Genomic DNA, 23981 nt, shown 5'->3' with positions numbered 1-23981 from the left:
CCCCAATGCATCCTTGCTTGAAGTATTATTTTTAAGAGAAAAATCAAACACTGTCAATTTGTTAATTGAGAAGATATCTTATTTTATTTTTCATTTATTTGATTGCAGATGTGATTCAGCACTTTTACTGACTAAGCACTGTCTTTCCATGCCCTATGCCATTTCAGACTGAGTATGGTGTTTTCTGTATCTGTCAGTAAGAGCTCTGTGTATATTGAGGATATTAAGTCAGTGACTTACAATTTATGTAAATGTTTCCTTGGTCTATTTGCCTTTTACTTTGTATTTATGTGGTCTTTTTTTGCCATGTAGAATCTAGTTTTCTAGACTAATATTACCAGTATTTTCAGTTAAGATCTCTTTCATTTCATGCTTAGTCTTTCCCCCCACAACTTAGAAAAGTATTCATCTGTAAATCTTAACTGTTTTTATTATTTTGATTTTAAATGTGATACAGTATTAATTGTTTGGACTTTATTATGACTTATGGTGTGAGGTAGGGATCTATCCTTATTTAGTCTACTTCCTGTTGTTAATTAGTTTTTTCATATGTACTTAATGAATATTCTTCCTCTCCTCAGTGAATTGAAAAGCTACCATATATATTGTTCCATTGGATCTCTCTGCCTTTTGTTTTTTTTTCTCTGCCTCTTGTGCTCAAACTAATGTAATTATTTTAGCTTTATGTTATGTTTTAATATCTAGCAGTACAAGTCCCTCTTCATTCTTTTAAAATGTTTCTTGCTATTTTCACCCATTTATTGTTCCAAATTAATTGCTGAATCATGTTGTCAAGTTAAAAAAAACCCTGTTGGAATTTGGGTAGAAATTACAATTTAATTTCATTACAGTTTACATTTATATTTATGTAGTTACATTACAAACTAATTCGGTGAGAATTGGTGGTACAGAACATGATAAGTTTCTTTATTTACAATGTTTATTTTCAGTCTCCTTATAAAGCTTTGCATTTTAAAACCATCATGATAAGATAATAGAAACTGACCCTTTTGAGAATTTAATACGTTCCAGGCTTTGGGTTCTTTAAATTCAGTATCTCATTTAATCCTTCCAACTTACCCAAGATGATTCAGATGGCAGATGGTGGAGCCATGGCACCCACTCAGAGCTTTCTGATTCTGAAGCTTGAGCTGTTAACCTCTACAATAGAATCCTTTCCTTAAGATTTCTGCAAATTGAAGTGGCAGAGAACTAGTCAGTGAACATTTTAATTTTTGTTTTGTCACTTTAGGCAAGTTTTCACCTAGTGCTATGTACATCAGAATCAGCTTAAGAATTTATTAAAAAAAAAAAAAACAAACTTCCTAAATGTCGTGTCTCAGGAAATTTGAGTTCGGAAAGCTCAAAACTAGAGATGGGGCTGGGAAATTGACTTTTTAAAATAAAGTGACCCCCATGTGCAGCCAAAAGTTATGACCCAGTGATAAAGTACATCTTCCTATTATTATTTATTTTGGTTTCTACCATTTTTATTTTCCTTCTGGAGTCATCCATAATTCTTGGGTAGAATTTTGTTTCTTTGTCTTTCATGCCTATTATATTCCCTCATAATTTGTACCTTTTTATATTTGTTCTTTTCCTTCTGAAGATGGACTCCACAACCAGGCAAATCAAACAGGGCACTCCCTAGCTGGAAAGGAAGAGGAAGGAGTTGGTGTAGAAATAGTAGCAAATGAGATCAGAACATCCTGTCTCTTGAACTAGGTGGGTCCTCATTCTAATCAGGGAATTTGTTCCTCTTTGTTACTCCCTTACCTTCTACACCCACCTCAAGAAAGTGTCTATTTATATCAATAATGTATTTTTGAAATGATTTGTTTACCTGTTTTAGAGAGAGATAGTGACCACAGTCAGGAGGGGGAGAGGGAGAGAAAATGCAAAGCCTGACTTAGGGCTCCATGACCTGAGATCATGACCTGATCCAAAACCAAGAGTCAAATGCTTAACTGACTACACCACCCAGGATCCCCTATTATCAATTGTATTTTTAATGCAATCTTGCCCATTGACTCCAGGAGTCTTACTACAAAGACTATATTCCCAATATGTGCTAGACAGTCTCTGTTTGGTAAACTCATTATGTCAAGCTCTATGAACCTATTATCTCATTGACATATGTCCCATTAGACCATAGATGTTGTGGATCCAGATAAGATGCACATAGAACTTGATTCAGAGTGGGTGTTTATCATTGGTGCCTTCCCTCCCCTCTATCAAAAATTAGGTGGTGATGCTCATAAATGGGGTCCTCAGACATCTTTTCTGGGGACTCAGGAAAGCAAGAGTGCCTGGGGTTGGTTTCTCTGAATCATCTTTAATCACTAAGTTTTTCCTGCTGGGTTTACTCTGCCCCATCCTCACGCATTGTGAGCCATTTGGACACCAGTCCCCTGCTTGTTCTCTGCCAGCACACTGGCTGCAGAGCTGGCACTCCCCAGTTCTGGCTCCTTCTCCATCCTTTCTGCTGCTCCTAGTTGCTTGTTTCATCTCTCAGTGATTTAACAAAACTGGATGTTCCAGTTAGGATATTTTACATCTGGGGCTCATCTTCTCTAACCTTTCGTCTGTTGTCAGTCCTACACTTTCCAAGACATCTATTTAAATAAGGGCTTGAGGACGAGACAGTGTGGGTGGGGCATAAAACCATAAATCCTGCATTTGCTTCTCGAGGAATAACCTCAAAAGTCAAGATCCATGCAGTAAACGCTCATGCACTCCTGTGTACACTGTGCTATTTGTGGGACAGAAATGAAAGGGGGTGTGTGCATTTGTTGAATGCCAGTTACTTGCCTACCATTTTCTGAAGAGTAGACCTCATTTACTCTGTGTAACAAATTCCTTGAAGGTAGGAAGTCTTCTTTCCCCTTTACAGGGAAACTAAGTCACCCCCCACCTACCCACCGCCTGAGTCCCATGGTTGGTACTTGATAGAGTTATGATCCAGGTCTTTGGACAACTTGTGTAGTGTTCTTTTCTCTCTACTGGATCTGTCTTCACAAGGTCTCCAGAGATGAGCAGGGAGAGGTGATTTGTGGGAAGGCTGGATTTGTAGATAGGCCATCTCTAGGGGAGGTAACCTGTGCTCTGAGCACACTTGATCTGTGTCCCCTGCATGTCTATAAGTTCCCTCTTCACCTGGAGATGCCTAGGTGGTTTAGTCGGTTGACAGTCTACCTTCAGCTTGGGTCATAATCCCAGGGTCCTGGGATTGAACCCTGCTTTGGGCTCCTTTCTCATGGGGGCTCCCTCTCTTTCTGCCTGCTGCTCCCCCTGCTTGTGCTCTCTCTCTGTCAAATAAATAAAAAATATTTTTTAAAGATCCCCTTTCACCTGGAAATCACCTGGATTGCATGGAGAACTGTGGCCCCGAGGCCTGCCCTGAAGAAATGCATAGGGCAGGCAGGTGCATTGTGTTGCCCTGAATGTCTCTCCGTCATGATGTGTTTAGCTTTGCCAGTTCAGGGAAGATTCTTAACATCCCTGAGGAAATGATCCCTCCATGTAGCCTCACTCTGGGCAGATCACCTTGGGGTAACACCAGGGTGGGCAAACTGTTTTGGCTCGCTGGCACTGGTTTGCTATTCTTTTCTCACCACATCCATTAAATTATCAAAACGTTATTAAGATTTAAATGAAATCTCCCCGCCTCGTCTCTCCATCTGTTCTCCCTATTTATTCCCTTAGGGACGTCACGAATCTGTCATTTGCGATTTTACAGCTTCTCGTAGCTGCAGCACCAGCGGTATTTCCTCCGCAGGCTACAAAGCCTGACTTTCTAAGCAGAACTGGGGGCGGGGATGCTGTGAGGCTAAGGGCAACCCCTCCCTCAGGGACCGAGAACCCTCCCGTGGGTGCCAAACCCAGTAAACATGTGCGGGTGGGAACACATGTGCCCTCCCTGTGCAAAACATTTTCAGGCCCTCAGAGAGACCAGAGGCTTCTGTGAAGTCATACTACACAGACACAACTGAATTGAATAGATTCATAATGACAATAACATATTTGTTGCATGCTTTCTGTGTTCTCAGTGCTTTAAATGTATTACCTATTTAATTGTCACCAAACTAAAGAAAGCTCATCTAACACTTTGAAGAGGTGTTGGCCAGCCGAGTATGCGGAGCAAGAGGAGCTGTGCAGAAGGTGGTGTTGACAGGTGCCTTCGAAATACTGCCCAAGATAGAGGGCACTGTAGCCAAGAGGCTCAGGTAGGAGGGTTCCCTTGGCAGGGCTGCTTCTACCGTGGGCACGAATGCAACAGGTTCTGAGCTGGCGACTGCAGCCGGGTGACTCATCTGCCTGTGCTTGCTACGATTCTGTGTTCTTCAGCGTCCTTCCAGGTAGCCTCCCCATGCTGGTCTGCCTAATGGGGGAGCGGAATGCTAGTTGTGCCAAGCTGAGGGTCCTGTTTTACAGATCGACCTCTCTGTAGATAAGTAATGTGGCATTCTGGTTGATATCTCAGAGGGACTCATGTTTTAGGGTTGATGAAACCTGATTTAGGGTGGGGGCTAGATCTCAGGATTGTTTGTTTTCCATGGCTGCTGTAGCAAATGACCACACACTCAGTGACTTAAAACCACACACATTTATGGTCCTACAGTTCTGGAGATCGGAGGTTGAAATGGGTCTCACGGGGCTAACATGAAGGCATCAGCAGGACTGCGTTCTTTCCAAGGCTCCAGGAGAGAATCTGTTCCCTTGCCTTTTCCAATTTCTTGAGGCCAACTGCATTCCTAGGCTTGTGGCTCCATTCTCCATGTTCAAAACCAGCAGCTTAGTATTTTCAAATTTCTCCTGACTCTGACACCCTTGCCTTCCTCTGTTAGTTATGAGAATCCTTGGGATCCTGCAGTGGGTCCATGCAGATAACCCAGGGTGGTCCCTCCATCTCGAGATGCTTAATTGAATCACACCTGCAAATCCCTTTTACCCTGTAAAATAACATCTGCACAGGTTCCAGGCATTAGGAGCCATTACTCTGTCTACCATCACTATCCTTACCGAGATAATACATACCTCTTTGGGAGAACTCTTGGATGATGGTCAGCTCGTCCCCTTTGTCACTGCATATATTCTGCTCTTTGAAGTTGTCCTCCCTTCGTGGTGAGGCATGGAGGAGGGCATTCATATCCCACATGAACATCAAGGAAACTGAGGTTCATGGAAGTTGAGTAGTTTTGTGGGTTTGGAACCTATTCTGGCGAGCAGCGCTATCCTTTTCATTATACCATGCTTCCTTTCCAATCCAGATTTAACAGATAGGGATGCTGAGATTTATTTCTGTGAGACAAATAAGTAGAGAATCATGAGAAGGAATACAGTTTCCCAACCAGGTGGTGGGAATGTAGAAAGAAGGCATACAGGTGTTGTGGCGTGCTGGGGATTGCTTTGTCTGCTTCAAAAGCTAATATTCCTCAGTTGCTGGTGTCACTCTGCACTTTCTCATAAAACTGAGCCAACAAACCAGGTTACAAATCACCTCGAAAAGGAAGCAGGAGAATCTCTTATTTCATTAAATCCACTCATTCATTCATTCATTCACTAATTATTCATTCATTCTTTTATCACTCACAGAAGGCCTTTCCTCTGGTGAGTGCTGTGGGGAATATGGAGATGTCTAAGGTATGGCTTTTGTTCTAAAGGAGTTCAGTTGACACGAGAGACTCCTAACTCTGGGAAACGAACAAGGGGTGGTGGAAAGGGAGGTGGGCGGGGGTGGGGGTGACTGGGTGACAGGCACTGAGGGGGGCACTTGATGGGATGAGCACTGGGTGTTATGCTATATGTTGGCAAATTGAACTCCAATAAAAAAAAATTAAGGAGTTCAGTTGAACAGTTCAGCTTGGTCATGTCTTGTAGGTCACACAGCACGGATGTTGCAATTGAAAGATTCCAACCAAAATCCTAGCTGTTCATCCCTAGTGTGTGATGCTGGGCCAGTTACCTAACCTCTGTGAGCTTGCCTCATTTTTTTTTCTTCTATACGATGGGATAATAACTGTAGCTACCTTGGGAAGTCCTTGTGAGGACTGAATGAATGTCAAGTGTTGGGCTCTGAGCTAGGCTCATGGCAGATGCTCATGAGATGTTCTCTACCCTTCCTTCCCCTCAGTCCTCAGCAATACCTTTAGAGAAAAGAGCAAAGTGTGGAAGAGTGTGGTGGGGAGTATGGAAAATGGATTTAAACATTCTGGGATATAATTAATTAATGGACAGAGGCCAGCCTGGAAACTGATCCTTTGTGTGGCCATTCTAGAATGAGCTCATTACCCGGTGCCCCCTGTTCAAGGCTGCTGGGAAGATATTTTATTCTCCAAACCCACACAGAAAGCACTGTCCAGCCAGCTTTTCTTGCATCCTCTGGCAGAAAGGCTCAGTAGGGGCTGAGAAAGCAGAATGTCCACCTGTCCTGATTTTGGGAAAGAAAAGCTTTTTTCTATGGAACAAATAGCTTCTGGATAGAAAGAAAATACTCCAGAGGCATAACAGACACAGAATGGGCCCAGGGACAGCCCAGAGGGAGTGGGGGGGGGGCATAGGGAGCTGAAATGCCCATGAGGATGTGGGGTTGTGGAGGGGAAGGAGAAGCTGAGTGTTCTACTGGGCTCTGGCACAATGCCTTTATGGGTGGAGTTCAAGTTTTAGTCACTGCATATTGGGGGTATATAAATAGATCCAGGGGTTCACCAGGATTTCCGTGCTAGTTCTGCCAAGCTAAGGAGGTTCAGGAGTAGTTCTTTGAGCTTTTCTTTTCTTTTTCTCTTATAAACCTTAACGTGGGATGTGTTTTGTGGACTAGAAGGAGGCTTGGGAAGAGGTTGTGAATAATGACATTTGGGGCTTTGCACAGAAAAACACCCCCTAGGTATTTGTGCAGAGAAATGGAGAGCACTCTTCTCTTTCTCAGATTCATCCCAAGGGCTCAAACCAAACTTGAGATCATGCAGAAACTGCAGCACCACCCGCCTGAGACACATCCCATCACCAGCCCTTCTTGATCTCTCACAGAGGTTGTCAGCCCCTCCCAGGAGCAGTTCACCCCTCCCACGGCCAGCCAGCCTCAGAGGCTGTTCTCCTAGGAAGTGGGATGCGCGAGCGGGTGGAGGTGTCAGAACGCAAAAGCTGTTCTGTTCTTTCCTTAAAAATGAACTTTGCAGCTTGTAAGCAAGGATTTCTCTGCATGTATCAGAGCAAGTGAGTGGACCAGAGAGCAATGCAGGGTCTGGAATCCCCCAGACTCCCAATCCCCCCCCACCTGACTGAATACAAGATCCTTGTGCCCCTGTGTACCAGTCTCTTGTCCTGCTGCTTTCTAGACAGGGTCAAATAATCACAGAGGCAGTTGGTATGTGAAATCCCTGGCAGCGGGCCACATCACAAATATTAAACATGTCCTGGGGTAGATACACAACACATCCAGAACTGAGTCTGTTGGGGGTATCTGCCCTCAAAATAATTAGAGTCTAATTGGCAAAATAGATATGCAATTGACCATCACATCAACTAGAGTAAAATGAAGGCTGGCAAAGGGATAAGTAAAGTGCTGGGTGTGCTAAAGAGAGAAGTCCGTTGCCCGGGATTGAATTAGGGGAGGCACTGTGGCATTGTGGCTGAGCCAAGAAAGAAGGCAAAGCCAGCAAAGGTGTAGTATGTTTGGGAAAAGCCCAGAACTAGAACGTGGTCTGAGTGCACAGATGTGGCTGCAAAGGTGGATGGAACCCAAGTGGAAGTAACATGTAGGTGTCCAGCACGATGAGCCTAGTGTGGGTGACAGCTGCCTGGGAGGGCCTTAAGGACTATGCTGGGAAGTTGCTGGGCAGTAGGCAGCCCTGGCTTCTTTAGAAGGGATTTATTTATTTTTTTAGTCTGATCTGGTCTGTGGTTGGAGGCAGTATGACTTTGTGTTTTTTGGCCTGCTCCCTGGTTAGACTCTGAGCCCTGCCATTTACTAATTGTGTGCCCGAGAGTATGATTTTCCTGAGCTTCTGCTTCATCTTCTGTAAAATGGAGAGGAGAATAGTACCCATGTAGGGGGCTTGAGAGAGTTCAGTGTGCCAAACTGTTAGAGCACTTTGCTCAGTGACTGGTACTTGGCATGGCTCAGCAAGGGGAGTGCATGTTAATAGGAGATGACTCCTTGGGAAGATGGGAGACTGTCATTTTGGGGCCATGTGGGCAGTTATTGTGCATGCAGGTCGAGGATGTGCCCCTGCCTGCACCTGGACAGCAGTAGGGGAGGGAAAGGAGAAGCTAATGATAACTGATTAGATGCCTGGGACTTGGCAGGTGTAGGAGGAAGGAAGTGGGGCTGAGGTTCTCAGGTCAGGGCAGCTGGGAGGGAGGATAGAGCAGTGTTGGAGGAGTACTGATTCCACATGGGGGCACTTTAGGGGCTGGGTACATCTGCATGGGCAGGTGCATGAGCTCATTGCAAATTCAGGGGTAGGGCCAAGGTTGAGTTATGTGGTAGAAATGGCAGCAATCTTCCAGAGAGATGGTAGAGGCAAAAGAGAGATGTGTTGTGCAGAGCACCATAGAGAATATTTCCGTTTAAGCTGGAAGTGGAGGATAAGGAACAGAGAACAAGAGAGAGAGAAAGAGCATTCAGGGAGGAAATCAGGAGAGTCAGGAAAGAGCAGGGTTCATGGATCCCAACGCAAGAGAGGGATGATCAAGAAGGGGGTCCGGAAGGCACCTGAAGGAGGTGCCTGGATGGTAATCAACGCATCCTGGTGAGCCTGGAAGATGCACTGCCAGCACAGCAGTGAAAACCAAACCAAGAGTGACCGGCAGTAACGGGGAGTGGGGAGGGGGGAGGCAGGCAGGACACAGGCCAGTGAATCCAGACATTCCTCAAAGTATTTGGTGGTGAAAGTGATGCAGGCTGGCTGGGTCTGAGGACCCAGACTCCCACAGGACCAGCCAAGAGGGTCTGCTTCGTGCAGGATAGGAATCAAATGTGAGCCGGAGAAAGTACAAACAGAATAAATTTACTGAGTAGCATGAGTGATAGAGAATAGCTGAGGAAGTGTCCGGGGGACTCAGAAAGGAGAGAAGAATGACTCTCATCATTTCTTGGGCTAGGGGTTTATGTTAGAAAAGGAGGGCAGCCCCGGTGGCGCAGCGGTTTGGCGCCGCCTGCAGCCCAGGGTGTGATCCTGGAGACCCGGGATCGAGTCCCACGTCGGGCTCCCTGCATGGAGCCTGCTTCTCCCTCTGCCTGTGTCTCTGCCTCTCTCTCGCTCTCTCTGAATGAATAAATAAATAAATCTTAAAAAAAATTAAAAAAAAAAAGAAAAGGAATCCAAGGTGGGGGCCAGTCAAACGCAATCATCAGGGGAACAATAAGTATTATTCCATAAATTATTAAAAGTACAAGTATGGATGCCAGCGTCAACCAAGGTTTATTTGAAGCCAATGTCCTGTGACATGTTTGGGACCTGGCTTTTCTTAGGTGTTATCAGGTGTTTGGGGCCTAGGACAAAACTCAGAGAATGATTAATTCTCTTGCTTCCCCCTTGAAGTGGGAACTTCAAGGTTCTTTGGCTTGTTCAGAATTGGAGGCCGGGAGAAACAGAGCAGATATGGAGACAGAGCAGATATGGAGCCTTTCTAAAAAGGAGCCCCTTCAGCTTCCCTGTCTCAAAAGGAAGGACAGGATACAGATTGAGGTGATGGGAAAGGGAGCAGAGAGAAATGTTTTCAGATAGTGTGATATCTGCGTGTCTTTACGGGGTGGAAAAAGGGAGCGTGTAAGGAGCTTAGAGATGCAGAAGGAAGAGGTGCGGATGGAGCCAAGTTTAGGAACAAATGGGAGCAGCGAGGCTGAGCCCAGGGGGAGGTGAGCCTTAGAAACAGGGTGGTGGTGCTGAAAAGCAGGCGTGGAGAGGGGGAGATGGGGATGGTTGGAAGCGGGAGGCACTGTGAGTGAAGGTGACAGCATTTATGGATCTGGGGGTGTGGTCAGGAAGTAAGAGTGGCAGTTCAGGGAGTGGGGTGGGATTCTTGAGAAAGGCTTGAATCAGCCCCCAGGGGAATAAGATGAGGCACTTACTATGGGCTCTCCAGCCACTGACAAACAGGACGGGGGCTCCGCTGATCTGAGCACCTGCCTTGGAGGTTGAGCAGATGAGTACGTGTGTGTGTGGTGTGTGTGTGTGTGTGTGTGTGTCTACACATATTATGTGTGTGTGTATGGATACGTGTATTTTGTTTGTTTTTTGTTTCACTGTTGTTGATTTTCTTTTACACTGAGTGTTTGGCAGCATAAGCAATGGGAAAAAGAGAGAATGGGTTTCTGTTGGCAACGGTGCCTGTCTGTGGTATCTCCTGGAACCGTCAGCATTTCACATACAGTCAGTGCATAATGGGAACTGGGAGACCAAAGAACACTGGGATCTGTTATGTGCCACAGTCTGGGAGACCTTTCCCATCATCCGCATTGGCTCAGTGAGGGGGGTGCCTGAGTGGCTCAGCTGATGGAGAATCAGCTCAGGTCATGCTTTCAAGGTCATGGGATCAAGCCCTGCCTAGGGCTCCACGCTCAGTCTGGAGTCTGCTTGGTGTTTTCTCTCTCTGCCCCTCCTCCTGCTCATGCACACACACACACACACACACACACACACTCTTTCTCTCTCTCTCTCTCACATAAGTAAATCTTAAAAAAAAAAAACACACACACACACAAAATGAATCACTCAAACCCTGTGAGGAAGGCTACACTTTTATTCACATTTTGCTGATGGAGAAACTGAGGGCCAGAAAAGTTAAGGGACTTGAATATGGTCATATACAGAGTAAATGGTGAAGGCGGAAATGGACATCTGTGACCATGTAAGAAAAGGCATTTTTTTTGACATTCTGTGCATGCAGTGCAGACTTGGTTTTGGAACTAAATGGGCATGAAGGAGTAGCTTTTGCTTTTGGGCCAGATGCATCAGTAAGCACAGGACTTTGACCGTAGAAAAGAGACCAACCCCATTCGACTGCTGCCCTCCCGCTGCACTGCTCTCAGGCAATATGTGTGGGAACTTTTCCTCCCTTTCTCTCTCTCTGTCTCTTTTTTCTTTTTTGGATACTGCCTGCTCAAATGCACAGGAATTGACAAATTCTAATGATAGTCTATTTTGGAGGGAGTGTTAAATTATTCAGACTCAGGCACAATTAGAATGTCTCTAGCAGCCTCGACTTCCTGCTTGAACCTACAGATGTTATTTTGCGGAGCCCAGTGCGGATCTGCAGACGACACCCTGGGCAGGCAGGTGGCAGGGCTCACATCCACTGTCCAGGAGCCTATAAATCCAAACCTTCCCTGTTTCCAGCCCCAGGCTGTGGGATCCCTGGGCAGGACTGGCACCGTGGTGACCAGACCCTGGCTGGAGCTTCTTTGCATTCGTGTAGGTGTGGCTGTAAAGTATGCTGACTTCCAGATGCTAGAAAAGCTGCCACATGCTTCCATGGTGACCACACATGCAGTTTTGCTTTTCTCTGAGCTCCCAAAGGTCCACATCCATGCATTGGAGCTTTGTGCAGCATCTTTCCAAAACTGAGGCGGGCTGTGATTTCTGAATATGGGAGTCCTCTCATAACTCCACTTTTCTTGCCACTGCTCAGCCTTTCCTCCTCCAGGAGGCAATTTCTTTGCCTCCTCTGATGAGGATGTTGCTGCACAAGGCTATCCAGGATTACTCTGATTCTAGCCCTCATTATGGAAATATCTGGAGGGAGAGACAGTGCAATAATGCAGCTGTGATGTAGGGTGATTATTTATTATCTGACCCAGGACACTTACCAGAGTGAAAAGTGGGCACTCTTTCATAGCAACAAGTGACAGCAATTTGACATGATGACCACTCTTGAAGGAATAAGGGCTTCAGATGAACTGTATGCTTAACTTCAAGGGACCTTAGTTTTCCCATCTGTTAAACCGAAGCTTACTCTTCATGATCACGTGGGAGTAATATAGCTAATACACCCAGCACAATTCCTAACACATAAGTGTTCAATACATATTAGCTCTTTCTTCTTTTTAGTTTAAAAAACACAGAGACTCAGAGCACCTGGATGGATCAATTGATTAAGCATTGAGTTTTGGTTTTGCATCAGTTCATGATCTCAGACTTGTGAGATCCAGCCCCGGACAGGGCTCTGTGCTCAGCATGGAGTCTACTTGAAATTCTCTTTTTCTCCCTCTCCTTTACCCCTCTCTTTGCTTGCACTCATGTGCTCTTTCTCTCTCTCTTAAACAAACAAACAAACAAACGAAATCTATTTAAAAATAGAACACAGACTTGATTAAAAAAGGCAGCAACAATAAAAACCATCTACACCAAAATCATGTATAGGATTCCTGAACTCCACCTACTCTCTGCCCCTCCCCCACATCTGGTACTCTTGGTAACCCAGATTGGGGTGTTGCTCTTTTAGTCAGCTCTTTCCTCTTCTCCCCAGATGTTTTTTATCTTTATATAGTGGTGTTTCTCAACTTTTTTTTTTCATTATTAGCCTCCAGGAGGCTTTTCAGACATTTCTCCCCACTAATTGCCAACGATTCCCTCCTTATGAAATTTTAATACCACAGATGCTCCATATATCTATTTATGTATCATGGCCCTTTAAGGAGCCACAAACCATTGTGATACCTAGGGTCACCTTCACCTCACAGAGCCAAATTTTTCCCCATTCAAGAAATGATTTTCACATTCGTGGGGCCAAGGTCTCCCCCTTTGAGAATTCTTAGCATATACCATGGTCAACATCTATCTTCCCACTCCATGTTAGATCCTCCCGTGCATGGGGTTTGGTGCTTCTGGGTTGGAGCCTACATAATGGGGAGGAGGAAGAACAATGAGAATCAGGAAGAACTACCTTCTTTTGAACAAATGCCTCAAGGCACTTTATTACTAACCTTCATAGCAACCCTGCAAGACAATTTTTTTTTTCATGGATGAGAAAGCTCAAGCTCAGTGAGGGAAAGTCATCCACAGCTGAAGTGACAAGTGACAGAAAGAGGATTTAAGGCTGTGTCTGTCAGATATGAAAATTGAAAACCCTTAGGCCACACTGCCTCTTCATGAAGACCAGGGAAAAGGTGATGGTAAAAGGAAACCAGCATTAGCTGAGCTCCTTCTATGTGGCTGGGGCTCTTTTAGGTACTTATCTCTGTGAAGTGGGTGTCCCAGTTTTAGAGATGAAAATGGGTTTGCAATGATTATTTTGCTAAATCTTGCATGGACAGCATTTATGAAGGCTGGATTATGACCCAGGTCTGCTTGTTCCTAGAACCCCTGTCTCTGACCATTATGAGAGAGGACATGCTCTGAGCCTCTACCTTCCTGGAGAGTGAGAAAACCTCTACAGTTGTAGCTTCCTCCCATGACCAGTAATTTATGTGTTTCAACTCCTCTTCCCAATACATACACTCAATTTTTTAGGGCACAGATAGGAAGAGAAATATACACAATACTGTTTTGAAAACTTTGTAATTATCACTACCATCCTCAAACTATGAGGATCTGGGAAACCCAGATTAAATCACTGGTCCCTGATATGGCAAAGAGTGACCTGCGCTCTTTGGAGATATTATAACAGGATGGCATTTGGTCAGTCATGGGCAAATGGTGTGGCTTAGGTATGAACCTCAGATCTGGAAGAAGAGAGTGGCCCTACCTGAGCAGGTTGCTGGGAGATTTGATGCAGGGGGAATATATCTGACAACTCCAGAATATAAGGAATCAGTTTCTGGGAGGTTACTCTCTAGGGCCCTTTGGAATGTCTTTAGGAAGAGAACTTTAATCTACATATGCGGATCCCAGCCAGTGGAACAGCCATAGGAGGGCCCAGACTCTATGGGTGCTTTGCCCCAGGCAGAGAACCATGCAGGGGGATAAGGAATCTTGGGGGCAGCATCCCCAAGCCCCTTATGTCCTTCATTTCATCATTGACTTGATACGCTGAGTCCTGACCTGACAGCCAGACAGGACCCACCCTGGCTTCCATACCCTGGAGCAAGAGCTCAGGCTCCAGTAGGCAGACTGCTTTTTTTAGTTATCCTGTCTGTCTCTCCAGGAGCAGGAATGGCTGCCTCTTTCCCCTGGGAAGGTGGGGGCGGTGACAGCCAGGGTTGGCTGGCTCTCCTGCTGCGCAGAGAGGCATCTGGAGGCTGGCTCCTAGGGATCCAGAACTGGCGGTGATGAAACACAGAGCAGCAGCTCTGGCCCTAGAAGCAAGATGGCTCTGAAGGGGCTGCTCATTCCTGCCCTCCTGGAAACAGGCTACTTCACCTGACAAGTGTTACAGCAGATTAAGAAAGAAATATCTGGTCCTAAATGAAGAATTAGATTCTGAGCAGAAGACAGTCTGCAGGCAAATCAAAAGTGCCTGTGCCTGATTTGCAGGGAATGGAAGTCCCAACTCATAAACAGGCTATTGGGATGACTTGGGGAAATCAGGCCATCGGCAAGCCTCAGTTCTTCAGCTATAAGATGAGATGGGTCAGATAACTTCCACACACCATTTTTTTCCCCTGGTTCTATATATTTTAAAAATGGTTTTGTTGAAAATTGGAATATGTTATTAGGGAACCCCTCCAGACTCTAATTATTAGTCACCCCAACTAATGAATGTTTAAGGCATGCTCATATCAGAATCTTGAAGACAAGAGTGACATCACAGCATCTGCTTAAATCTATTACTTGTTTCTAACTTATTATTATTAAGTTTACTATGGATAAAAAGGCAGCAAATAACTAGTGAGTAGCTATATGCCAGGCATGAGAGGGTAAATATATTACACATGCATTTACCTTTAGATTCAGAAATCTTACTTCTACAATTTAACTATAAAAGTACAGCAATGGAAATGTGAAAAATATATACCCAATGTTATTAATTGTAGCTAAGAACATCAGAACATGTGTTGACCTAAACACATCAAATAGGTTAAAACCCATAGGTTCATAATGGTACTCAGAATAACATATCTTATTGGTCACTTTGCAGGATGCTAGGGAACCATCTTATTATTTTGAAAACTGGTAGATAAGGGAAAGAATCAGATGTTTACTTTGCTTTTCCTTTGCAAGCTGTATCTCAGGACAAGCAAATAGTAGATATGGGGGAAGTTTCTCTTTATGTAAGTATTCCAGCTAATGATTGAAGAAATAATTTTATAATTAGGATTTTGTAATCCTGTCATGGGGTCTAGGCAATGATCATCTGTGTCTATTGGCATCATGGGAAGAAAAACAGCAAGATTTTATGTGCCCTTGATAGAAATACTACAATGCCTTTGAAGTAGCTTTGACAACCTCCTAATCCCCCTACAAAGCTAACCTGAATATGAATAACAGCTGTCCAATAGGTTTCTGTGATGATAGAAAAATTCTATCTGCACAGCCCAATGTAGTAGCTACTAACCATATGTGGGTATTGAGAACCTGAAATAAGACTAGTGTGACTGACGCACTTAGTTATTAAGATTTAAATAGCTATGCGTGACTAAGCATTGCTACATTGGGCAGCTCTAGACTTACCTATGAACTATGGGAGACACAGGGGATGGAAGAACATGTCAAATGACACCATAGGCATGCAAACAGCAGAACACACTCTATAGGAGACTTTATAGGACAAACTATCTGCTCTCACCAACAAATAAAATAAGAGGTAGTGAGGAGAATGCATAAATTATTAAAGACAAGTGATATCAACCAATTATAAGGTATGGGGCTTATCTGAATCATGATTTGAACAAATATTCTAAAAATATTATGAGATATTACAAAAGTATTATTGTTTTAGGTGTTATAATGCTATATTGATTGTTTTTAAGAGGAGACCTATTTTTAAAAAGGAGTCTTATTTTTAAAGAGACACTGCTGATATATTTATGGATGAAATCATGTAATATCTCGGGCTTAATTTAAAATAATCCCGTGTGTATGAAGGGAAAACTGTGTGAGGTGTAGATGAAACAAAATTGGAATGAGTTGGTAATTGTTGAAGCTGGTTGGTGGGTGTATTCATTATATCATTTTCTTTATGTTGGAGAGTGTTTGGAAATTTTCACAATAAAATGTAAAAAACAAAAAAAAAGTAAGGGAAACTTCCAAGAATCCCCTCTCCAACCCCAAATAACAACAACCATAATAGCAATAAGAACTTCACCTTTGAATTGAAATCAGAGCTGAGAGTTGGGGGCAGAGGATATACAAAGGTTACCCTAAGGGGAAGGTAGGCTCCCCTGAAGGCAAACACCACTATTGATACTGTAGTAAGGAGAATAAGTTTAGGGCCAGGGGAAGCATTGCAGGACAAGAACTAAGACTTCTCCAGCAAGTTGCAATCCCAGCTAAAGTGATCCCATATTTAGTATCCTTGGCTCTCAGATCTCAAATTCTCAAATTCTCTTTGCAAGACAGCATCCTCCATTTTGGCATGTTGAATTCCCATGGGTTAAGATTAGGCAAATATGAACAAATATTAGGGTGCATGTAGAACCTGTCATCTAAACTGGGGCACTTTTGAAGATCAGACGGTGTGCCAAAATAACTAACATGTATAAATTACTGCAAAAAGATATAAACCCGGATTGTGGAGAAAACAAGGAATATGGCCCCCTGGCAAACAAGAGGGAAGACAAGGTCTCTTCTGTTCCTGGAGTTTGGTGGGAGTGAGAATCTGCATCTCACCCCAGATCATTTGGAAGTTGGGCTCATGCTCTTGATCAGTGGTTCTCAGTGTGTGGTCCAGGACCTGTAGCATTAGCATCATCTGGGAACTTGTTAGAAATACAAAGTCTTGGGCCCTACCCTAAATCTAATAAAGTAGGTGATGGAGCCTAGCCAGGTGTTTTGGAACAACTCCTCCATGTGATTCCGATGCACCAAGTTTGAAAAACACTGGTCTAGGTAAACATTTTAAAACTGATGTTCATCAGCTATTAGGAAACATTCCACGAATGTCACTATGCCAATGACATTTTTCTTAAAAGTAATAGCAGATAGGAAAAAAGTTAACATTTTCCCAATAATAAACATTTAATGGCACTAGGTAGGTCTATAAATAAGGTATAATAAAAGTCGTATGGCAATTATCCTTTAAGAAGGATTTAAAAATAATAAAAATGCCTTTTATGTAAGTATTTTCTATCCCAAAGGTATGGTGATTGTCCCAGAGAAGGACAAAATAACACCTTCTTAAAGGAGCCTTTCATTAAATATATGGCTCTCTTAGGTGCCATTTTGGGGATCCTTCCTCCAAGGAGTTAGGTTTTTAAATGCTTCTGGCTGTAACTGTCTTTAATTAGCACTAGCTCATTTAGCGCTGGTCTCACTTAACCTGGGATCTGGGCAGCAACCATTCCTGTCTCTTCTCTTTGATCTACTCCAACAAAACTTGGAGAATATGGCTGATGTTAAGCTTCTCTTTCCCCACTGAGCTTCCTGAATTCACCAGACTGGGCTTGGGATATGTACCAGATATTTTTTGTGGTTTAAACCACCCTTTTCTGCTAAGGGCATGCTTGTGCTTGTCCTAAACAAAGTTTTGGCATGCCTCAGTGGCTGTTTATCACTTTTGTATTAAGCATAATAGGATGGGCCCCTCATTAATTACAGTCTTGCTGGGAGTTAGTAAACAGATGGAGAGATAGAAGTCTCTCTGCTTTCTTATGGCCACAGGCATCAAACAGAAACCCATAGAGCCTTAGATGAACATATGTTAATGCTAAGATTGTCCACACTTCCCCCAACATCTCTTAAAATAGAGCAGTTACTGGATGGAAGCTAGAAGCACCAGGGTGGTATGGATTGGACCCAAAGAGTGGCCTAGAATTGCAGTGTTTCTTAAACCCCACTTCTGGAACTCCCTACATTATTTGGGAACCTTTTAAAATATAGAGCCTTTTTTGCACCCCATCGCAAAACAATTTCCATTAGCAGGTTCTGCTAATTGAGACCTGAGAAACTTCAATTTCGGAAAGTGTCTTGGGGGATTCTGATATACAGCTTGAGTATGGAACTGCTAATGTCAGAGATGTTCTGGCAAGGGCTGGAAGTTTTCCCCAGTCCTTCGCTGATGTCATCTATGGTCTTTTGCAGCCCAGATGTTAGGGACATGCTCTTCTCTGGGAAGATTTGATGTTTTCAGGAACATCTTTGCAGTTTGCTGCTCCAACCTAGTCCCAACCTAGTGAAGGGTGAGTCCATCAGGGTGGCCTGGTTGGGAACACAGACAGGCCCCCAGCACAGACAAGCTAAACCTGGCTCTGCTACTCACCACTTGGGGTGAATTAGCAAATTCCTGTGAGTCTCACATTGCTTATTTGAACAATGATAAGAATAATATTTACTTGGAAGGCTCTTATGGAGATTAAGAGAATATAAGTAAAATATTTAGTCAATAGCATAGCACATGGTGTATACTCAATAAATCATTATTTTTTTTCTCTTGAAGGTTCAAGCCTATAGTTGCCACATAGGTTTTTGTTTGTTTGTTTTCCTGGAGAGAGCTCACATTTTGGTGACACTTTTCGGCTAAGAGAGATGATAGAAAGTTTCATTTTGAGAGTTAATGCTGTACCTGGAAGAGTATGGGTTTAGAAGACAGACGCTTTCTGATGGAAATTGGAAATAAAGAACTTAGGGTCCCACAGTGTTGATGTGAGCTCCCTCAGGCTCCTGAGCAGCCAGCTGAGTAGCACAAAAGAAGTAGAGATATAAAAGAGTAGGTGGCTCTTGCAGGAATCTTAATGCAGCTCAGATGTTAGCAAGAAGCACTCCGACTCTTCAGAGGTAGGTATGGGTTGGCTTACACTGTAGGAAAGCCCCACATTTCTTGCAGGTCTTGGGGACTTTCATGCCAAGGTCAATGTTGACATCTTTCCTCTGCTGACTCCTGTCCTTTATTCTGGCTTACACAGCAACTTTCCTTGGTTGCCACAAAAACTCTTTGGATGTACAGCATGTTTTACTTAAGATTGGAGAAATGGGCATGAATTTATATCATAGTAGGGCAACAATTTAAACTCAAATAGTAAGCCTCCCTGTTATAAGACCCCTTCTTCCTGTGGCCCCTTATATCCCACTGTTCTGACAACTCATCCAGTTCATTCCAAAAGTGAATCATTTCAGGACCCCTTTTTCTGTTTTTTTATTGCTAACCCATGCTCCCAGGGTTTCTGCTGCTCTTAAAATGATAATTTCTTTTTTATCCCTGATCCAAACTAAAATATTTAAGCAACAAGATGCTGAACAAATATAGGCATGATCATGGGGGTGGCAGAGGTGGTATTAGCAATGGAAAGAGAGACTGTATCCAAGAGATACTTGGAAATAAGATCCCACAACAAATTGAGCATGAGAAGAAGAACAAAAGGAAATGGATTGATTATACACCTAGGTTTGGGGGCTATTGGAATGGGTAGCCATGAAAATCCCCTGTATCTCCAGAGTCTATGAATCCTGTCATCTGTTAAGAGAGGGAGAGTCATGGTTTTCCTTATCTTGGATTCTTTAAAACACAATCTTCTGTTCATGTGGGCAGTGACAAATGGTCAAATATTATTTGTTTGTTTTTTTTAAGATTTTATTTATTTATTCATGAGAGACACACACACACACAGAGGCAGAGACATAGGCAGAGGGAGAAGCAGGGAGCCTGATGTGAGACTCGATTCCAAGACCCCAGGATCTTGAGCCAAAGGCAGAGGCTCAACCAGTGAGCCACCTAGGTGTCCCTCTGTTTCTTTCTTAGGGAAGATATGATACTAAGCTGCCTTTAAAATATCTAGGCTGCACATTCTCCTTGTAATGGAAAATGTTATTTGCTCTGGCAGTGCTTGCTGATGATGTCAGCAGACCACACACACTTTACTTTGAAGAAGCCGGATCATGTTTATACACCTGCAGGAATTAGCTAGAGAGATCAAGATGAGGTTCTTAGTTGGTATCACGTTCATTAAAAAAAACACAGAAGGGTAAACACAAGACTGAGGTGGTTTGAGGAATATAGCATGCTTACACACACTTTTCCTTGGCATGCTTGAATAATAAGAAGAAAAGGTCTCAGGAGAGTCAGTGGTAAGTGTATATTTTCTGGATCTTGGAGAAGACACTGCTCAATATCTCTCCAGTTCTTGAGTCAAAGCTTTCATGGATTTTTAAAAAGCATTGGCTCATTCTTCCCCAAATAGACGGATGCTAGTAATAAATAATGAAAAAATATTGAATGCTAGGAAAATGACATGCAATTTTCCCTTCCTCTTTGATATAAGCCCTTCTGAATAATTAACGCACACATCTTTTCTGGTGGCAAAGGGCCTTTCCTTAAAGGGAGGAATAATGTGGATGAAGCTGAGAGAGACTTTCTGAGACTGTAGCCAGTTCCAAGGACTTGGAGGCTTTGGCCACTAAACCTTTTCTTTCTCAACAGAGGGTTATCTCTTAGGTGAAGACACGGTGTAGAGAGGTGATGCTTCCCCCCACTTTTCTCACTTTATTCTGTGATGCTGAGTCGTCTTTGGCAGCTGTCCTGTTCCTCATTTTTTAAAGTAGGAAGGTTCTATAATTAACTGGAGCTTATTTTTGCTGTGTTAATTAATGTGTGCATATAGGAGATTGCTGTTTTCCCTTAAGGTGTGATGAATAGAACTGGTTTTCATGGAAGTCACCTAGAGCTTTAGCAGATGTAGCAATTGTCTTTGGGAAACATTCACATTGGACAGCAAAACACAACAGATTCTGCTTGACAAAATCTACCAGGGTATAAAGGGTGGTCCTCAGATGCCGCTAGGCTCTCTGGAGGCATTTGAGGATGATGAGCAGACTGCAAAGAACCTGTCCACTGAAATCGGTCAGACCTGAATCTGAGTCTTAATGCCACCCACAGTGACTGTGTGGTCTTTGGTAAGTTGCTTAACCAACTGGAGTCATGTTTGTCCATTCTATAGATGGAATCATGTTTGTTCATTCCATAGATGAAAAGGTTCTAAGATGTGTAACTCAGCTCATGAGTCTACAAGTTGGTCATGACTGTTTATCCTATCACACTGCTAGCTCTTTGGGAATACACTCTGTGTCCTATTTGATTTTTGTCTCCACTGCCTATTAAGAGTAGGAACTCATTTTTGAAAGAATGAAAGAGGAATTGGCCTCGTTTGGTTAGTAATGTTCACAATGGAGCAGTGGCTAGTGATGGTGTGGACAAACTCTTGACCCCTAAACTCTTAACGTGTCTCTGTCCATAAAGGAATTTGGACTCATCACTCAATCTCAGAGTATTGGGCTTGCCAGCCCACAGAGGCTGCAACCCGTCCTTCCCACACAGTCCTTCTGGTCTAGGAGTCTTCTGTAGCTCCCTGAAGCTTCACAGAGACACCAGTGGTCCAGCCCAGGCAGCTCAGATGGGCCATGCAACCACTCATCTCTTGGGTTTTTCCATTGGCCAGTGACAGTATTGTAGGCAAGCAGAGTGTGACATGCAGTGGGATATAGGTCTCCTCTGCCTCAGAGACTTCTCTGCAATCTCTGCTTCTGCTCTTCTTCCCCCACTTCAGGGAATCTCTTTTTGCTCATGTGAAGTCGAGGCTCTCTTTTTAGGACACTCAGTTCCATGTACAGAATCCTCTTTCCAATAGACCTTAGGTCTTTGGAACACATGAGCCAGAAACACTCTCAGGTGATTTATTTTCTTCTCTGCCGTAAACCTCTCCTGGGTGCCAATGTGCAAAACTCACTACTTGCTTGAATGGGGCAAGGGAGAGTTAATATCTTAAAATACTATATCACAGTGTCCAAGAGGAAATAATTGTCTTATTAGAGATGGCAAATATTACAGGCCTTTAGGGGCTATGGATTCATTCTGGATGTAAGATGGTGATAAAACTTCAGGTACCATCTCAGAATTTAAGGCAGGGAGAAGAATAGAAGAGATAAGTTTTCTTTTCACATGTTTCCATTTTTAACAAGAAGGAAAATAGCATTTCAGAAGCCCCAGAAGATTAACTTTTATATCTCATTGGCCAGGATTGGGTCACCCAGCCTCCTGTAACTACAGAGGAAGCCAGGAAAACAACCGCTGGGTTTCCAGCCTCAATGAGAGGGAGACAGCAAGAGAGAGAGGGTCAGGAATGCAGTTGGGTTTGTTTTAGTCTGAATTCCCTCAGAAGCAGATGCTTACAGAAGGATTTGAAGGTAGTAGTTAGGTTGGTTGGTGGAATAACCCCTAATAGGGAAGTGGGGAAATGAGGCAAAAAGGAGAAGCCTCATGTATTAGAGCTCTCCAGAGAAATAGAACCAATATGTTTTACACACACACACACACACACACACACACACACACATATATTATTACATATATATAACATATATCTTATATTATTACAAACACTTACTATAAGGAATTGGCTCACATGGATTTGGGAGACTGAGAAGTCCAAGATTGGCAGTCAGCTAGCTGGAGACCCAGGAGAGCTGATGGCATAAATTCCAGTCTGAACCTGAAGGCAGAAGATGTCCCAACTCAAAGACAGTCAAGCAGAAAGGAAGAATTCTTTCTAGTCAGACTTTTGTTCTAGTCAGGCCTTCAGTGAAGGGGGCAAGGCCCACCACACCAGGGAGGGTGGTCTGCATTGCTCAGTCTACCATACCAGTTCACATGCTACTTTCATTTAGAAATATCCTTACAGACCCATCCAGAATAATGTTTGACTAAATGTCTGGGCATCCTTTGGCCCAGCCAAGCTGATACCTCAAGTTAACCATCACACCAAGAAAGAGGGCATTGTCCAGTTCTGATGGAGTGATTCCAGGAGCCAGAGCAAAATGTACTCTTAGGGAGTTACCATACTTCCACCAGCCACTGGTTGAGGCCTGTTGGGGGCAGGTTTAGTCCCTGACACTTTTGCTCTGCCCATGAGCTGGCAAACAGGCTTTGGCCACAGAATAACTTCAGGCAAAGCAGATAATGGCCATTGGAAGTCTGGAGGGTGCTCTCAAGTAGTAAGATGAGGAGATGTGGATAAGCAAGGCCATTATCAACGGACAGTGTGCCATGTACGGTGTGGTGAAACACATGGAGGTTGAACAAGTGCTTTTTTTATCTCAAAATATTTTTAGACTTTTATTTTTTTTTAAAAGGCTTTATTTACTTATTTGAGAAAGAGAAAGAGATAGTGAAGGAGAGCATTAGCCAGAGAAGGGGAGAGGGGCAGAGGCAGAGGAAGAAGCAGGCTCCTTGCTGAGCAAGGAGCTTGAGGTGGGGCTCGATCCCAGGACCCTGGAATCATGACCTAAACCAAAAGCAAATGCCTAACTAACTGAGCCACCCAGGCACCCCTAAAAATTTTTAGATTTCTAGATTGATAAGTCTCAGATGTTTTGACCTCTAGGACTTAATTTCAGAAGAGAAACTTGGGCTCTTAAGACATTTTCTCTGAGAATGAACCACTAAAGACAAAATGAGGATCCTATAAACAGAAGCTTAAGGGATGGGACTATTGATGATGTTGTTACAACCACTGGGAGCTGAGGTCTTAGTCACTCCGTGAGGGAGGGTGAATCACATTACCTTATGTAACCTTCAAATTCAACCTCGGGCAAGATGGTGCTATCCATTGTTCCCAAGAGAGAAAACTGAGGTCAGGAAGAGGGAGGAATTTGTGCAAGTCACACAGCTGAAAAAGTCACACAGTGGAGTCCAGGGCCACCTGACGATAAAACCGGTGCCCTTTCCATGATACTCAGCTGTTCCTCCAGGAAAATAACCTTTCAAAGGCTCAGCATGAATTAATAATACTATAATTATACACTTCTACACTTTTTCTTGAGCTGACTCACACCCAGGGCAGTGGTAGAAAGTTGTTTTTCTAATGGGAGAATAAGTTGCAGTGACCCTCTGACCTCCTGCCTCCCTTCCTCTCTCCTTTCTCCTCTTCCCCCCCTCGCCTTTTCCTTCTGTCT

The 23981-nt window shown here is 43.6% G+C and overlaps 1 protein-coding gene across 6 annotated transcripts in view; it reads left to right on the top strand.

Moving 5' to 3' along the window:
- SV2B (synaptic vesicle glycoprotein 2B) overlaps nucleotides 1-23981 on the top strand; it is a 173597-nt gene that overhangs the window by 17793 nt on the left and 131823 nt on the right. The window lies entirely within an intron of this gene.

This window comes from Canis aureus, chromosome 2 (assembly GCF_053574225.1).
Source record: "Canis aureus isolate CA01 chromosome 2, VMU_Caureus_v.1.0, whole genome shotgun sequence".
In the NCBI taxonomy this organism is placed as follows: domain Eukaryota; kingdom Metazoa; phylum Chordata; class Mammalia; order Carnivora; family Canidae; genus Canis; species Canis aureus.
Note: the sequence above shows the minus strand (reverse complement) of the source record. Positions and strands in the feature narration are given on the sequence as shown.